This window comes from Sorex fumeus, unplaced genomic scaffold, assembly GCF_029834395.1.
Source record: "Sorex fumeus unplaced genomic scaffold, SorFum_2.1 ptg000072l, whole genome shotgun sequence".
Taxonomy (NCBI): domain Eukaryota; kingdom Metazoa; phylum Chordata; class Mammalia; order Eulipotyphla; family Soricidae; genus Sorex; species Sorex fumeus.
In genome coordinates, this window is record NW_026606129.1 from 38,000,730 (window position 1) to 38,007,250 (window position 6,521).

Sequence of the window (6,521 nt, forward strand, 5' to 3'; positions counted from 1 at the left end):
TATCTGTATATTTTTTTGATAAAGATGAGTGCATGTGTGTGTCTCTGTGTATGTGTGTCTGTGTGTTATGAGAACTTAATACAGTTGATTACTCTAATTCCTATTTTATGGTACCATTTTTTTCTTTTGCTTTTTTAAAAATTCTTTTTGCACACAATTGAAATGCATAGCACAAAGTATTTAGAAATAGATTATACTTTACATGTATATTTCTATCTTAAGTCATACTCTAATTTTTTAGTGGCATATTTTATCTTAATATCATAACTGAATTGGGTTCCATCTGAGGTTCTGGTGACTTCTAAATTTCATCCTATAAATAAAATTTATCTCACATGTTTTGGAGGTTTGCTCTCAGCTGAATCAAGATATTTGAATGTCAATATCATAATTTTCATTGATCAGGGAGGCAAAAGCCTGACTTCTGAGGTTGAACTATCAATCGTCTCAGCTACAAAGATAGTCATATGGATAAATTTTTGTTACAGAGTGCTTCATGAATAAGGTAAGGCTAGACCTCATCTTAAATGTCCTGGCTTAATTCTTTCCTGTTTCTATCCTGCTTCCTTTCTTCCCTCACAAGTGTTTTTGGATCTCACCTGGTGATGATCAGGGGTTATCCTTGGTTGGTGCTTAGGAATTACTCCTACCTAGACTGAAGGGTGCATATGAGATGTTGGGGATCAAAGCCAGGTTGGCTGCTTGCAAGGCAAGTGCCCACTGCTCATGGGCATATTTTTCCCCAAGGAGCAATGTCTTAACAAGTAAATTAAACCCTAATTATTTTTCTATTTTTGATTTTTATAACCTCCTGGGGGCTGGAGCGATAGCACAGCGGGTAGGGCGTCTGCCTTGCACACAGCCAACATGGCTGACCCGAGTTCGATTCCTCCGCCCCTCTCGGAGAGCCCGGCAAGCTACCGAGAGTATTCGATATGTCAGACACAGTAACAACAAAGTCTCCAATGGAGACGTTACTGGGCCCGCTCGAGCAAATCGATGATCAACGGGAGGGCCTTTACTTACTTACTTACTTACTTATAACCTCCTTTATTATTTAAAAAAATGGTTTGTCAAATCACATACAAATGCAGAAACACAACTACTCTGTAAAAGACAACAGTGGGACAGTCATAACATAATACCTAAGAACAACAGCTATCAAGAGAAGTTTGGTGAATATGTCATTTCAGATTCCTATCTGAGGACTCCTGGTTGAATGGCTTTAAGACAACACATAGTGAATGAGAGATAGAATTCTAAATATAATAGCCGATGCCTCAAGGCTCCATGGAAAAACAAAACAAAAACCAGTCTTCTTCCTCCTTCTGAGCAAGGGAAGCCTATTCTTTTATTTCCTTAGTGAAACTAAAGAAACCAAAGCCACATTCCTCTCTTTTCTTAAGTGATTTAGCTTAATAATGTGTGGTGAAATAGCTACTATGCTGTAGGATAACATTGGTTTGTCCTTTCTCCTTTGCTGCAGGGGGCTTAAGTTTATTGGGTTACACCCATCACAGTGCTCCTGAGGCACTCCTATTCCTCTGTGTTTTTCTTAAATCTCTCCAGTGTGCTCTGCTTTCTCTATCTTGCTAATCACTTATATCCCCAAATCAAACCTTATGATTTAGAAGGTCAGATCCTTCTAAGAACATTTTATATTTGTAAGTGAAATATTGCTTTTCTATTTCCCCAATGTCCTTTTTGTATAGACCCAGGAAGACAGCTAATACTATGTTTTTGGTTTTTTTTTATTTTGTGTCACACCCAGCAATGCTCAAGGGTTATTCCTGGCTCTGCACTCAGGAATTACTCCCGGTGGTACTCAGGGGACCATATGGGATGCTGGGAATGAAACCCGGGTCAGCTGCATGCAAGGAAAATGCCCTACCCACTGTGCTATTTTTCCAACCCCCTAATATGCTTTTTTAACTTGGGAGTTAATTGACTTCTAGTAATATTTGCACCTGAGCATGGTTTTTATCTCTATTTAAGCCTCGCTCACCCTTAGTTCCTAGCACCCCAAAAGCAGGGTCCCGATGAAGGGACTGGATGAACCCAGAGCAAGCTGTAAACTACCCTGGCATAGAAATGGCACAGGAAAAGTGCCATAAAACTTACAATAAGTTAAGAGCACAGTAATGGACAAATTCTGTCATGACCGAAAGAGAAACAACTGGATAAGGACCCTTTTGGGGTTAGAAAGGAGTAATTTGGCCTGAGGACTGTAGTCTGGGATCTATAACAAGATGTCTCCAGGACAGTCACCTTTAAGCTTAATATATCTCTTACAGTGTCCATATAAAATAACTAGAAAGATTATTAAGAAGTAAATTTAAGATGACTGTTTAAATGGGTATGAACTACTGAAAGAAGAACTATGCCCCTAGATGAAATTCTAGCAGGATGAGATCTTTGTTTTAAAAGAAGCTTCCCTGGAAGAAAAGAAAGGGCTTCACATATGTTGATTGTGCTATCTCACCTATGTGTAATTGCTACCCCCAACCCTGGAAGATTGGGTGTATGACTAAGGCTGTGAGACTGGGCACAAAATGAGAGGAACAAGGGGAAAAGTAGGAGATGGGAAATGAAGGCCAAGCTGAGACTGGAATGGTGTGCTCAGTGAGCTGGGAATAGAGGATTGGGGAGAATGGAATAAACAGCGAGTTGGAGATTGGAATAAACAGTGACTGATCACTAACCAGCTCGGCAGCCCTCTGGTGCTTCAGGCATCCTCTGGTGTCAGCAGCCGACCAGGATGGGGAAGCATCTTATGGTCACCAAATGCACTCTGCGCGTGTGCCCACACACTTTGTTACTGAACACACACACTATGTCTTTTGCTTGAGTCATGTAATTTTCCTCTTCTTAGGATTCCAGTTCTTATACATTTTGTAACCACTCTATATTTTTTTCAAATTTCATGGCTGGAGAGATAGTACAGTGGGTAAGAGACTTACTTTGCATGAAGCTGACCAGAATTTAGTCTCCGGCATCCTATGTGGTTCCCTGGTGCCAGCAGTAAGCCTTTAGCACCACTGGGTGTGGCCCCTAAGTAAACAGAAATGTTTTCATTAAGTCAATTTTTTTTTCTTTGGCAACATGTGCTTCCTTTGCACCATTTCAATGGTACTTCTACACTCAGCATGGCAGCTTTATAAAGGAGAGCCATGATCTGAAAGACTTTCATGAAATAAATGTTGCCCTAACAGTATTATTGAACTTTCTGGTGGAGACTCAACTCTGATTGGCCATGGGAGCTGAGTCCATCCGTCAGGGCAGCATATTGTTTTGGTTGTTAAAACCCTATTCTGCAATAAAATCTTCCTTGTTCCATTCATTATCCAGGTCCTCATAAGCTCAATCACTGGTGTTTCCCAAAGATTATTTCACTTCATTTCTTCTTTATTTATGTAAATTAAAAAAAAATAATTGAGATGCTGCAGTTTATAATACTGCTAATAGTTTCTCATGCGTATAATTCAACAACAACACACCCATCACTAATGTACCCACATCCTTTCTCAAGAAGCTAAATGCCCCTCTCTCATGGTCTGTCCCCCCAAAACTCAATTTTGTGGATCAGGTCTATTGTTATGTTGCCTTGGAACCTTTCTTGTTACCTTGCCTGTGTATCTTTAATTCCCGTATGTGAGAGGTAATTCCCGTATGTGAGAGGTATAGTTATGTATCTGTCTTTTTTCTTCTGACAGACTACTCAGCGTGATGTTTATTTCTTCTCTACCTTAAAGTACCACCTCCTTGACCAGGCATTCCTAAGGAAGGTGCTCCTGGAGCTTCTGTTGCAGTTCCTTCCTGGTACCCAAGGACTGCTGAAAGCACAGGAAGTCAGAGAGCTCCTTCAATCAGTGAACTAATTAGCGAAGTGATTTAGACTTCTGTTAACTGGAAATATTTCTAGCAGCTTCTTGTCAAGACCAACTCTTCTCAAAGAAGAGGAAACAGTAATGGCATCTTTTTCTGCCATACATGCTATGGATGCTGGGGAGCAAATGAGACTTCAATGCCTTCATTGAATAAGCAGTCAATTTGTGATACTAGTGAGAATGGTAGAGGGAAGGATGTGGCTTCCAGCAGGATATGAGGCAGCATTGCCAACTTTCTCTGCTTCATTTCACAAAAGGCCTTTGAGGAAGAGGAGGTTTTTTTTGTTTGTTTCTTTGTTTGTTTTCGCTGTTTCAGCCTCAAAAGCCCTTTCTAAATATTCATCTACAGATGAGTACATTAAAGACCTGAGCTTAGTTAGGATGGGTGCCTTATCTGTATTTGCTGAAGACACATAATAACTGGTCATTTAGGTCTTGTCACCAACATCGATACATGTTCCTCCAGGAGAAAACTGCTGGATATACTTCCAGCTATGAGGATATCAAAGAGTGAGTTTGCATAACAGTGAGAATTTAATCTTGAGCTTGTCCAGTCCCCAAACCTTGCTACAGCTTCAAAGTCTTTTTTTTTTTTTTTGCTTAGCTTCATTAAGTACCTGGATAAGAGTAATCCTGAACACTGAGGGTTCAATTTTCTCTTTGTCATTTCCATTTTTTTAAAAATTTTGTTGAATCACCATGAGATAGTTGCAAGCTTTCATGTTTGGGTTACAATCACATAATCATCAAACACCTATCTCTCCACCAGTGCACATTCCCCACCACCAAAATCCCTGGTATACCCCCCCTTTCCCACCCTCCCCTGCCTCCAGGGCAGACAATATTCCCCATACTCTCTCTATTTTGGGGCATTATGGTTTGCAATATAGACACTGAGAGGTTATCATGTTTGGTCCTTTATCTACTTTCTGCACACATCTCCCATCTCTACCGATTCTTCACGCCATCATTTTCTTGGTGATTCCTTCTCTATTCCAGCTGCCTTCTCCCCTTTGCTCATGAGGCAGGCTTCCAGCTATGTAGCAATCTACTTGTCCCGTTAACCTGCTATCCTTACGTGTCAGCCTCATGTTATCATCTCACACCACAGAGACTGGCACACATTCAAAAGAACAAAAGCAACCAGTGCTGGCGTGGTTGTGGGGAAAAAGGGACATTTACACTGTTGGTAGGAATGCCCACTAGTCCAGCCTTTCTGGAAAACAGTCATTTGCTTCCTGAGTTTTGAACAGTTGGCCTCTTGTACTTGCTTTTGATTGATCGGTACTAACTATAGTTTCATGTTACCATACCTTTATCTTTAGTCATATGAATTTACAAGGTAAAGAATATTTTTATAATCAATTCACTACATTGTCTCTTTGTTCCTACTATTTTTACTTTTAGTCCTGTGTTCTAGAAAAAACAAAACACCTCATAGTTTCGTAGAATAGAATGTAAAAAGATGTACTCTAAGACATTATATATAGTAGAAAATTGATCCAAACCACCTAAGTAAATTTCACTATGAGGTAAAATAAATTTCTCTATAAACCATATTGCTTACTGTTCTGCAAGTTTTCTTAAGGAATAGATTTAGTTAAACTACCTTTAAAAGGGACATGATTGTTTAAATAAAAAATAAGATACAAAAATGTACAGCATATATTTGTCTTCCTGTAAGTAAATACATATAATTTTATTTATACTTATATTAATAATTACAGACTCTGGGAATATTGCAGGAATCACATAAATAATATGCTAAAAGAAGTTGACAAGGTTAAAGAAATAAATCTACTTCCTAACATATATTTTTCGATTTCTTGAGAAGTTAAAACTTTTCACTTTGTAAATTTGAAAGCAATGACTAAGGAAGAAAAGTTATGTTAAAGAATTTTAAATTGGAGTAAAATTATTTTGTGCAATCTCTGAAACACCCTAATGTATGATCCTCAGATGCATTAACCATCATTGGTTCTAAATTTATTTTTCTCTTGCACTTTCCGAGTACATCTTATATTACTCATCACATTTTTTTCCCTCTGAGTAGTATATAGCTGGTGATTTAGGAAAAAACTTGGTACACACATGCATATACATATATATGTATATATATAATATCTTTATGAATACATTTGGAGAACTAATACTCAGAACAACACGTCTCCAATTCACTTTTATTTTTATTTCAAGTTAATGAGATTATGCACCTGATAATTACTTTCATTCAGGTCTCTCTTCAACATTACTGAAAGATAATTTAAAGATATGAATTATATTTCTTCTCAATTCTGTGGTAGTAAGGAAGGTGTTCTTATCATTTTTAAACGTTAAAATATTCTTTCAAACCACTTTTAATTTGTCTGGACCTGGATCAGAACAGCTTTTATTTTCCCCACAGCTTTTTTATAATAAAGTCACCTATTTATTTTGTAGGATACCTTTTTTTTTAGGAATTATTATGTTTCTAGACTTTTACTACGCTTTAAACTTTTATTTTTTATGTATAGGTACTGCTATTTATTCAGCCACTGATTAGTTGATTGAATTGGGCATGAACTCCACCTTACTTTTTTTTCATAGTTTTATTTATTTATTTTTCGTCTTATATTTATTTATTGAATCACTGTG

General features: G+C 37.8%; 1 pseudogene; it reads right to left on the reverse strand.

The window, feature by feature from the left end:
- LOC130037497 (eIF5-mimic protein 1-like) overlaps positions 1 to 3,988 on the reverse strand; it is a 142,576-nt pseudogene extending 138,588 nt beyond the window's left edge.
- Positions 3,989 to 6,521: the final 2,533 nt, after the last annotated feature.